Here is a 12,611-nt window from a genome sequence, read left to right on the forward strand (position 1 = left end):
AACAATGCAGCGCCTCCCACTAATTTCATGGCCACAGTGAGCCCCACACGAAACAGCAGAACTTTATGTCACCAAACGTTCACGAGAACCACCTTTTCCAGCTACATTTCAACCACAAACAGAGTTTAACAGCGGCACTTACTGAGTTTGGAGACGGACTTTCCAGCTACTTTTCTCCTCTTTTCTTCTCTCCGATGTCTCCTCCGCCTCCTCCGTTGGTCTTGGTTTCTCCATTTTCACAGAACTATAGCCAAGTTGTACTACTCGTATAGTAGCAGCAGTAGCAGCATTGAACTGCGTTGTTGTGACAGCGATCACTTGACTCTGTTGACCAATCGGTAGACGCACATGTTTCCCACGTTCACAAACAGAGGCCTGTATTTTCTGACCTGGTGTCAGCTTTTGAAGCCGGAGCAGAAATGAAGCCGTAGAGAGGACAGACGCACTGTGTTATAAAACATCAGCTGTTTGACTGAATCGTGTGGTGAGTTCACTTATACCATTCTCAGTCGTGCAACGTTTAAAAAAACTCACGGCAAAAAGTTTTTTGTCCTTCCTTTAAAAATGGACCAATGACCATTAATAAAAAAAAAACTCTACTATTAATCGTATAAAATGTATCACAGACAATTAAATAGATTATAAACCTAAACTGTGTAGTCAATGTTATGTTACAGGTTCAATCCTATAAGGCATATTGCTTGTTATTGAAGCAATATGCCTTATAGGATTGAACCTGTAACAGGTTGTTGCTAAATGAGGCCGTGGGACAGAAGCCAAAGTGAAACTTTAAATAAATAAAGCCCAGTCTGCCCCAACCCCACACACTCTGATCAAATCAGCTGATGTCCGGACTCCCGCACTGTAGGGAGCGCCTGCATACCCACACATACACCCCCCCATGCCCCTTCCATGCTGCTTCGTGGAGAAGGACTTGTTTTTAGAAAATGTTTTGAACGACGGGGAGCGCGTGGCTCGCTCAGCGCTGTGGGCGGGGCGCATCCACTTTACAGTCTCTTTCAATCCTTCAGCGACAGCTCCAGTGTCTGAGTGTAAAACGCACATTTCAAACAGTCTACACGGAATCTTTCCCGCAGACTTCAGCGTTTTGTTGGAAAATGCAGATGAGCCCGCACCTGTCACTGCCTTTGCCCAAAGTCCGTCCCATAGATGGCCCAACAGGGAAGGTGGCGTTGACAGGGGAGGCGCTGAGCTGACTCCTCCAGCGCCATGAGGATTGTTGACAAGCCTCTGTCATTATCAGCTATTCTCTGGGTTTTGTTTTGTGCCCAGACAACACGGGAGCCGTGCACTCTATCCAACCTCTTTCCTTCATCATCATTAAATTTGACAGGGAAGCCAAAATGTTCCCATTTAAATGATGCGGGATGTTTAAGCTCCTCTGTTCCTCCGCTCGCCATGACCACCCTGTGTGTGGACTGAACGTGCACACAGCTTTTTTTCCCATAAATCAATCCGCGGTTCACGTGTGTGCCGCCCCGAAGATATTGATCCGGACGGATCACGGATCAATGATGATCTGTTGTGTGAACCCCCAGACGTTCTATTATCGCACTAAATGCAGTTGTATAGTGTACCCTCCATTCTTTACAAAATAATTTAAGACTGGGAAAATTGTGTAGTGTGTGCTGACCTTAACCCTGACCTTGTCCTTTCGGTCATTACCCAGATCTCATGACCATCAGTGAGGGAAGAAACCTAGACCAACTGGTAAATCAACAGTTTTGCCTTTCGGTTTAACTCCTTCTTCGCCACAACAGCCGTATACAGTGATCGTGTCACTGCAGACACAGCACCGATCCATCCATCAATCTCACACTCGATCCGTCCTTCACTCACAAGAGTCAGAGATACTTGAACTCCTCCACTTGAGGGAAGGACTCTCCACCGATCTGGAGAGGGCAAGCCACCTTTTTCCGGTGGAAAACCAAGGCCTTGGATTTGGAGGTGCAGGTTTTTCATCCCAGACGCTTCACACTCGATTTTTGATGTGTGTGTCTTGCTAACCTCTGCTCTTGATTCAGTGCAACCTGCTACTTCGATTCCAATGAGCAATGATCCCCCAAATTATTTATTTTCTTCCTCGGTTGCACAGACATGCCAGCCTAAACATAAAAATGTATTCCGTAGGTATACTGCTGCTGCTTACGTACAAATGAAGCTCTCTCCGCGCTTCCCGGGAGATAAGCCCTCGGAGGTGCAATGCAATGAGACTTCTAAATAGCTCCGTATCGCAAATCCTGCCCTAGAATCTATTGGAGGATGCATTTTTAGAGCATCACTCAGGTACCTTTGCCCTTTCATGCAAAAGCAAAAAAAAAAAGCCAAAGCCAGCTGCCTCACAAAAACTGTTCAAGGTAACAATCTTTAAATTTCAAAGTTGTTTTGGCCAACCAAGACACTTGAAAGCTTTGTTGAAGGTTACAAGTTGTACCTGTTATAAATTATACACTCAGCACACACATTCAGAAGCAGATGTCAGACATCTATTCCAAGATTTTCATTGAATCGTAAAGACAAATTCCTTGGCAAGAACATGCTTTTATTATTTTAAGCTATGTGCATGTTAGCATAAAAAGCTCAGAATATGTCCCTGTGAAATAACAAAAAACAAAGGCAGAAAGAGAATTTCTGGATTTTGGATTGAATGACTTATGATGTGACTTAGGAGCTGACCCAGTGTGTCTGCAGATACACACCAGGACGTGCAGACCTGGGGAGCTATGACTGCACTTTGATGCATTAACCAGCGGCACACTGGGCGTCCAGCAGCAGATGTTGTAACTCAAGATGAGACAACAATCACAGCGAGCACGACAGGGATTAGGCCACGGTAAATCAGGCTCTTCCCTAAATTAGAGCAGGACTTTTGGTCTTCTGATCTGACTGACAATAAAACTAAAAACGTACACTGTTAATGCACCTGGATTTAACTAAACTATGCTTATGATCCTGGATTGCTGCAGTTGGTCTACTATGTTTCCAAATCCTGAATGACTAGGCTATTCCATCAATGGATTTATTTTTCCTGGTGTCACGGGCATATTCCAAGATGACTGCCAGGATTCACTGATTGGTTCAGGGAGCATGAGAATAATTTTCACTCATAGATTGGATGTGCTGGAGAAGGCTTTGCACAGAGATCACACTCCATAAACCATGCAACACTGCATCCTTTGACATTGTAGATTGATATCAGTGTTAATGTTATTGGCACTGCGATATCAGTGTACTCGCAGACGTCTATGCTCCAGAGTTCTCTAGATCCAAATGACTCAGTCTTTAAGCATAGACTAAATGATTTGATCGTGTAGCAATTTCCATGGTACAAATGTAGAACAAACTCAGCAATGCACTAGCAGTGACGGGTCGGTCGCGGACGAGTTGGTACAAAGATCCAGCTCTTTTAAGTGAACAATGAGAGCCGAGTCTCACACGCAAGCCGCTTTTTCTTTTTTTATGTTTGCATATGCATCAAGCTCCACAGAAAAGAATATCTCCTGTTCCTTTTCATTTCTTTCTTGATTATAGTTGTTGTTTGGTACAGGGAGCAGCAGAACAGCTCAGTTAACTAGCCATGAATCAAAATCAAATACATTGGCTCTTCATTTTTTTTTTTTACATATACAGTTTAAATTTCAGACAAAAGCGCCGGCTCTTTTTGGTGAGCCGATCCAAATGGTCCGGTTCACCAAAAACAGCTGAAAATCCCATCACTTCGCTGGAGAGTACTGAGTTTGTTGCTGAGAACTGCTAAGTGCTAAGACAATTTACGTAATTTCGAACTAAAATGTCCTGGAAAACCCTGAACCACTTGGAAAATGATCAAGCCTTGAATACCAGCCCCAATCCTATTCTTAGGTCTGAGGAGAAAACTACAACCTACAGAGCCGGGGCGATCTGTTGGTGAATAAAGGGACCGTATGTCTCTTGCTACTAAATCATTTTGAATAAAATCCTCATGATCACCAAAGTGCATCTGTACTTTGTACTAGCTACTAATTTAAATGACTCAAACACTGGAGACTTTTATTCAACAGAGGACAACAGAGGCTGGAGTTTCCGATTTTGAGAGAGCAGATGTTTTTTACTAAAACCTAAAGAAGTAAAGTCAAATACATTTACTGAGACTCAAGCTTTACTCTCGTCTCATTTTTATTGACATCCACAACTGCATATTTGTCTTGCTATGCATTTTGTAAACTGTAAATAGATTTTGTATTTTACAATGCGTGAGATGAGAAAGTGCAGGACCAATTGCTAGCCGCAGGTGCAAAAAATATCCTATTAATTTTCAAGCTGCTCTTATATCATCATCTTCAAATTTATGCTGATAGTCTAACATCTGTTTGAAATTTCTCTCCTTTCTCGTCTTTTGAGTTTCCAAACCTCTCTACGGCATAAACAAAACAAAAAAAACTCAAATTGAGTCCAAGGCAACTTACACTACTGTGGATTTGAAAGATCACTTTGAGCTTGACCTCCATTAGCAGTGAAAATGAGGATGTATCTGCCAAAATTGTTTTTTTGTTTTGTTTTGTTTGTTTGTTTTTACAGGAGGGAAAGAAAAACTAACTTTGCGATGGATTTCTTTTTTTTTTTCGTTTCTCTTTTTTGTGAAGTTCCAAGGTTATGCCCTTGGGCCTAGAGTGACTGAACTGAGTTAGGAGCAGAAAATAAATCATCAACAAAGAAACATAAGGGAAGTGTGTGAGGAGGAAGAGGCACAGAGGAGAGCGTAGCCGCAGTAATGAGCATTAGAAAAGCCGGGGCGAGATAAAACGACCAGCGAACATGTTTTATTCATATAGTTTGTTTTTACCCACAGCCTGCTGCGCCTGCACATACATAACAGACTATCAGCGCAGCAGACTATTTTTAAACACATGCAAAATGATCACTTGAATTGCATTTAGCAGTCAACTTGTCTGAATTAAGATTTAAAAAAAGAAAGTGTTGTGTTCAGGAGAATATGTGCATTTTATAAACATGTACTTGAAGATATATTCGGATTCAAGTTTTTTCTAGAGCAAAAGCTGATGTGCGGCTGACTGACAGAAACTTTGCTGCCAATTTGCACCAACAGCCTCGGACTGTCATCAGTCACTCACAACCATTCACGGTGGGTTAAGTGTAGAGCACATAAAGACCAAAAGCACAGGTCAGAGCCGGGCTCAAACCTTTACCTGACTGATTATGAGACACCTGCTCTCAGCCACCTGAGCCACCACCACCCCAATGGTTTTGCTGTAGCCTGTGCACTGAATGCAACAGAACAATAATTATGTGGAACGTTTATTTATTTAATTTTTGCAGTAGGTGAAGTACCAGGGAAGTAAGTAGAAGTAATTCCATTACTAATATATGCTAAAGCTATACCTTATATTATGTTTAAAAATAATGCAACCGGACGGAATGTTTTTGGACAGAAGTGAATTTGTTTATTGCACGAGACCCCATGCTAAAATTAAACAGAAGCCTCCAGCGTAAACAGCATAGCGCATCTGAGAAGACGGGAATATTAATAATAATAATGCAAAGTTTCTCAAATTCATTCTTAATTTAATACGGACACATAAACGGTCCTTATAGATTTAAAAGAAAATAGAGCACTACACTGCAGTCATTATTCATTCTGCTGTAGCCACAGTTGCCCTTGGGGTAGACTGATGGAAGCGAGGCAACCAGTCTGTGCCATTGGCCCCTCTGACCTCTGACACACACTACATTCATCCTGGCCTATTGTACATGTTTTTAGTGGTAGGGGAAACTAGAGTACCCGGAAAAATACCTACGTAGACACAGGGAGAACACGCAAACTCCACACAGAAAGGCCTCCTCTGGTCGAGGATTGAACCAGACCTTCTAGCTGTGAAGCACGAGTGCTAACCGCATGGGAAAACTACATATTTGATTTATTACTGTTATTTTAGTATAGTAGTTTGGCATATTAGTATTGTGACAACACCAGGTACACATGTGGTCTGCATTATGTGTGTGGTCATTATTTACCGCCCTAATTATGATAATTTGAGTTTTTGGTTTAAAGAGCAATTTGTGCAGCTTAGAGTGATTGGCTAAAGACTTAAAGGGATATTTCAGGATTTTTGACATAGGGCCTCATTTCCTAGTTATCCAGAGTGTTGCTGGTACCTGGAGATCTTTTTTTTGTAATTTATGCAGTTCTTCTGTTTGGAGAGTTACGTGGCGCTAGGCTAATGCAAGACTAGCGCATTTCTACGATATCAGCTAGCCTGCATTAAAAACAGTCTTACGCACTCCACAGTGCACCTGAGGCAAATCACTGATAACACCAGACTAACCATATAAATGTCTGTGTCGATAGAGTCATTTCAACCATTTTGCATTTAAAATAACTTATATTTGAGCAGCATCAGCTTCGTGGTTGTATAAGCTACATGGCGGCAGAGTGATTTGCTAGAAAATAGTCCCTCAAAATGCGTTCATTCATGTGATGCAAGGTCAGTTACATTCCAAAAATTATTCTATCGACACAGACATTTATATGGTTAGTCTGGTGTTATAAGTGATTTGCCTCAGGTGCACTGTGGAGTGTGTCAGACTGTTTTTAATGTAGGTTAGCTGATACGGTAGAAATGCGCTAGCCTTGCACGAGCCTAGCCCCAGGAAACTCTTCAAATATAAGAACTGCATGAATTACAAAAAAAAAATATCTCCAGAAATCAGCAACTCTCTGGATAACTAGGAAATGAGGCCCTATGTCAAAAATCCTGAAATATCCCTTTAACCTGAAAGCTCATGATACTTTTTAATGATGAGTAAGAAACTACTAGCCATAAAGTATCTCACAAGGTAAAAATGGAAAAGTTTATGTAGTTTTTCTTGACTATATTGTTTAAAGGGGCCAGATGCAAGTTAGCCATTTTATGCTCACTACTGCCGCCTCAGGCCATACGTGTAACTGCACCTTCTATATTAAGCTTGTGCATGACGGCACTTCGGACCCGAATTAACACCTTTTTGAGTGACAGTGCAGGATTTTAGAGGCAGTTGTGGTAAATATGCCTGGGCTCATTCTGTGCCTTAGGACATTGTTGAATCATGTAGGGGGAGGAAAAGACATAATTGTAAAGGTCCTACATCATGCAAAATTGACTTTTTGGAGCTTTTAGCCATGTTGTTATGCTATTTCCTTATCAAAAACACCCCCAGAGTGGTTTGTGGCTTCATTCACGCAGCTCTCAGTAATCCTCCTGAATCCTGCTCTCTGAGCAGCTGCTCCGCCCTCTCCTGGTGAACGACTGAGTGTTCAGTTGTGTCGTAACAGTGGAACGGAAGTGCTCGACGTCTGTAATGTAATGTCTTAATTCTATGCTTACGGCCTGATTTTAATTTGTAAAACAGCGTTTTCATTATTTCTGTCGTAAGAGAGAAACCAAGAGAAAAAATAATAATAAAAAAAAATAATAAAAAAAATAAAAAAGGATGTGCCCGAGGTGCTTCCAGGTCAGCTGTGGCCAAAACAAACACCCCTGAGCGTCTGAACAGATCAGTCATGTTTGCGCTGCAGCTGTGAAGATGGAGCTCGTTACCTACTCTGGACACACCTGTTCTTCATTCTTAACTAACGATAATGTCACGGAGAAAAAGAAGCGCGTTTGGCTACGAGGACGAGGAGTTTATTCAACCTTTTTTCAGGAAGAGGCCACTCAGCTGTTTTTTTTCTCCGGGATTCAGCGACTATCACCAAAATATTGTTTTTCTGTGACTGTCTCTGATGGATGTTTGGTGAACCTTCGCCAGAATCAAAGTGGATTAACTTTTATAACCAACGCGAGTCCCACATTGTAAACAGCGATGGACCAGAGTGGTGAGTCAATCCAAACGCGGGTTAGCTTGTGTGTTAGCATATTAGCATGTGTGTTAGCCATTTATGAAGCTGTATTGCTGATGTCAACTCCGTATAACTGCATTGTGAAGTGACTTCACTTATTGCTGTTTATTTATATTACGGTAAAGTTGTATGTGCGGAGAGAGGGGGCGGAGTTAACTGAATCGAAGCGTTGTGTCTTCCGGGTTCGAAAAATACCTCCAGAAAACACTTATATTTATCACAAAAATGAGTGCTCCATAGTGGTAGAGGTACAATATATCATATAAATGCCTATACTTAACTTTGGAATGGCTAAAATAGCATGATATTGCTCCTTTAACATTTTTAAACTCTGTATAGTCCCTTTAACAAATGTATTAAAACCGACGGTGACAAAGAACAAAAGGTCAAGTGATATTCATTGTACTTTAAAACAACAAAACTCTAGTCTATAAATGTGTCTCTCATTGGTAAATACCAAATGCAGCTTAGAGCAGCTCTGTATTCTGCATTCAGCACTAATAGCTCTGACATTGAGACTTTACTTGTGGAGAGGTGATCAAAGACACTTTCAAAAAATCTCAATTGCCAGGTTAAAAGTTTATCCACATTCCATTTGAAAAGTGAACAAACTTTCGTCATGTTGATGTCCTTGGGTTCGATGTTTGTTTAGATTTTAGAATAACTGTACTTTAGATGTTGTTTAGTCAAAACAAAAGGATGTATTGCCACAAAAGTACAGAGAGAGAAAGGCTTAGGTGAGAGTCAAACCCAACAATGGAAAGCTAAAGGATCCACATATATTTAATGTAATATAGGTATCATCCAGGTACATAAGTCAATTTTTTTTGGACCTATACATTTTTGCCTGGATGGTTTAGCTCTCCATTGTTTGATTGAATCAGAGTTTGAATCAGGGATTTCCTTGTGGCTGTGGACACTCACACACTCACTTCTGAACCTTAACCTTAACAGTTGCGGACCCAGCCTGTGATGAAGCTTCATGTTTTGTGACAAATCTTTGGCTTTTATGTCAAGATAATTCAGCTGGTTTGATTTATTGGTTTTACAATGATAGCTGAAAGTATGTCTACATACAACATCAAAATGAGTGGCTCGAAAACCGAGTCGAAAATCAAGTCCATTCTGTCATAAAAGCCTGATTATTTAATTTCACATTGTGGTAAGTTCCCAGTATGTCGCTTTGATTCACACTAGAAAAAGCTTTGAGGGAACAACCCATCCTTACATTGCTGAAGAAATGTCTATAAAGTGCAATGACAAAATGTGCATTGGACAAGGGAAAGTAAAGCCGACATACTTCTTGTATCATTCATTCTCAAATTCAGTAGGTCTGGTTAAGTTTTAGACTCATTATGATCTCTTTAAAGTTTTGAACACATAAAGTAAGGTGTAGCAGGAGGAGCCGTCTGTGTTATATTACTCCGCTCGTCAGCTGAGGTGCCGGATAAAAATGCACAGCCTACTTGCGTTTGACCTCTGACCCCTTACTCTTCCGTGTCTGCCTGGTGTGGAGGTGGTGTAGCCTCGGGCTCTCGTGAGCGGGTAAAAACATATTTCTGTAATGTAACCCCCATCTAAATTGTTAGCCCTAATCCACGCCCTGTGTTTAGTGCAGCTGTGGGTCTGGGGTGAGCTTCAGGCGCATTGCGAGATGGCGGTGCTGTAGGTGGGAGGTGTGGTTCCCCACGGGCCAGTACGCGAAGCATGATGTCCTAAATGTGCTCTGCTAATACGCGAGTAAACCAGCGTGTAGTTTTAGAGGCTAACAATTTATATGAGTCTTTAAGGAAACATATTCAACCACCTAGAACCTGCAGAAACCCTTACAACTATTGCTGCTTTGTCGACGCCAAAGCTACTGTCAACTCATGAGAGCTCATGCTGATGTCTGTCTGTGGAAATGGAAATAGAAGTGAAATCGGTCACTGCCGAATGGACAATTGCCCAAATGAATTGTTTTTAAGAGGAAAAACTGCTGAGAAAATGAAACTTAATTTATTATTCTCTAAATAAATTTAGTTAAACTGTTCTAACGACTTGCCTCTTTTTAATGAGCGAACCTGTGGTCCTTCTAATGTTTTCTGTAATTGAGCTAAGCTCAAACTTCCACCTGGTCACAAAGGGACATGTACATTATTTTCCTTTCTGTGACGCAGTCATGAAAGAACCAATACAAAAACTGCATGTATTTTATCTCCAAATAAAGGTCTTCACTGTTTGTGCTTATTGGATTTTCTTAGGGAGAAAAGCAGCAGGTGCAATGCCCCAAGACAGTTGTAGTTCTTTCTGTGTTACGATGGACTATGGACTGTGAAATAGCTTAGGCAGGCTGTCTGTCAAGCACCGGGCTAACAAAGCAACACAACCTTTCCAACTCCCCTTCTGGCAATTTAGATGCTCCCGATCCCTTCACTGTCTTTGAACTGCACGTGAAAACCTCAGAAAAGACAGAGAAGCATGTAAACCCAACATCTCCGATTGTCCTGCGGGGCTCGGCATCCAAAACACAGCCATTACAATGCTTCTGGATCAACCTTCATATTGTCAGTGGACATTTTTTCCCAAATACCACTGCCCAAGCCTGCCAAGCCCGGTATGATGTGCTGAAGAAGCCGATACAGGCACCTACACAGCATCAGGGCATTAGCCGGATTAGCTGGGGGCTGGGGCGCGCACATAGGAGGCAGCTCAGAGCTTGTGGTGAAGAAGAAGAAGCCCAACACTGGCAAGCGCTTAAGGCTTTTGTGTTGGCTAAACAGTAAGCACGAGGGGTATGTAAGTGTCTCAAGATCCCTGCTGATGCATATTTATGGACTGATTTTGTGTGAGTTTTCTTTACAGGATTCGATTGAGGAGTTTACTGAAAATATTGGTAAAAAATTAGTTTATCTGTTGCACTATTTCTCTGCAGCCTCCGGAGTACAAATCACATTAGTTCGCTCCAAAACGGCAAAAATTGGACTGGGGTGAGAAGACAGTACTTTCAGAATGAAACAGTTTATTAGTAGAAAAAGATGTTTTTGTGCAGGGGGGCAAATACGGCCTTCAGGCCAATTTCCTGTGGCCTTGAGGCGTCTTGTTGGCAAACATTGGCTGTTTCCCAATTGCCAGGATCCTCGGTGTCTCGATCACTTCGGACAGAATCCACGCCATCACAGCGCCGCCTAGTGGCGTTGCAGTTCACTTGGACCACTTGTCCCCTCGCAGCTCGACTCCTCCGTGTGGCTCAGTTATGAAGGATGCACCTGTGGATCCTCCGATGCCTCGGAGAGTTCAAATTACCCATGATGCACTGCAACATTTTTTTTTAAATTATTTTTTCTCCCAAAACTATACTTGTTTGTACTCACTACAAAATGTTTTCTACCACATTTGTGCAAAAAAAATATTGTAATAACAAATCATTGGTAGAAGTGTTGTAAACGATGTAAAAATTAGGTTTATATAAAGTTAATCTTAATGAAAGGTCTAATAAATAGGCCTATTTATTGAGAAATTAGGCCTATGGTTGTTAATGTAGGTTGTCGGCCATTAGCGATAAACTGGACCTGCTAAATATATATCACATTATAATTGAATTTCTTGCAAATCCTGGCAGAAATGTTATTATTTTATTCAGGCCAAATGTTCAAACAGTCAGACATCCAACCAGTTTATATTTTTTATTCGTAAAACAGTTATATATTTGATCGCATGATTTGACACGTGACCCGACGCATCCATTCGCTCCGGAGGCCGTTCCAGACGCTTTTGAGGCGTCAAAAACGCGCCTAAAGCCCGTAGTTAGACGCTTGTGCTTACCTGAAGTCAGACACTTGTCACAAATGTCACCAATGCTCTGGCCGCACGTTGGCGTGTGTTTGTAACGCTACAACAGGCATCCTCGAGGCCCAAACACATTCCCAGTGCAGATTCAGCCACTGAAATAAGTTTTTATGTCGCCGCCTTTAATCCTGGGTGTTTAGGTAAAGAAACACTGATGTGTGTCGTTTTAAAAGTCCCAGAGCTGCTGTAGCTCGGGTTCACAATGGAGCTAAACCTCCGTGACTTGTTTACATCTGCGGGCCGGCACAGCATTTTTTTAGTTTATTTATTTATTTATTTTCTTGGCCGGCATAGAATCTGCCTCAGTGGCTCAGCTACAACGTACATCACTGTGGGAGAAAGCTCCTGATTGGTCGACGCTTGCACATTTCCCAACTCTAGCGTGGGCCGCGCTGGACGCCTCGGAGGCGCGTCAAAAGCTTGCCACGCGCGGAAAGCTTCAAAATGCGACGCACTGGAGGCGCGTGACACGCTGCGGGATATTATGACACTCCCCGAGGCGCGACCACCATGTACAATCGGAGGAAGGATCCTGGCAATTGAGAAACAGCCACCGTCAGTTCAAAAGTTTTTTTTGTTGTTCAAGTTTATTTGAATAGGGACAAGTATGTTTTTTGTGCTCACGTTACACACTACAAAATTTTAGCCGAAGCTAATTCACGTTTGGCATCCCCAGTTGACATAAGACACAACATAGTTGAAACACTCATCATAATAACAGAGCGACATAATATAAACACAGCAGAGGGAAGAAAATGTGTTTCTCGATGAATAAAAGACCCCCCTGGTTTACACTTTAAGTCGTGCTTTTTAGAATGACCGGCTGAAATATCATGTAAAGATTTCTCTCTCCCTGTCATTCAATGTAGCTCTCCAAACTTTTCAT

Source organism: Gobius niger (genome assembly GCF_951799975.1).
Source record: "Gobius niger genome assembly, chromosome: 4".
NCBI classification, from domain to species: Eukaryota; Metazoa; Chordata; class Actinopteri; order Gobiiformes; family Gobiidae; genus Gobius; species Gobius niger.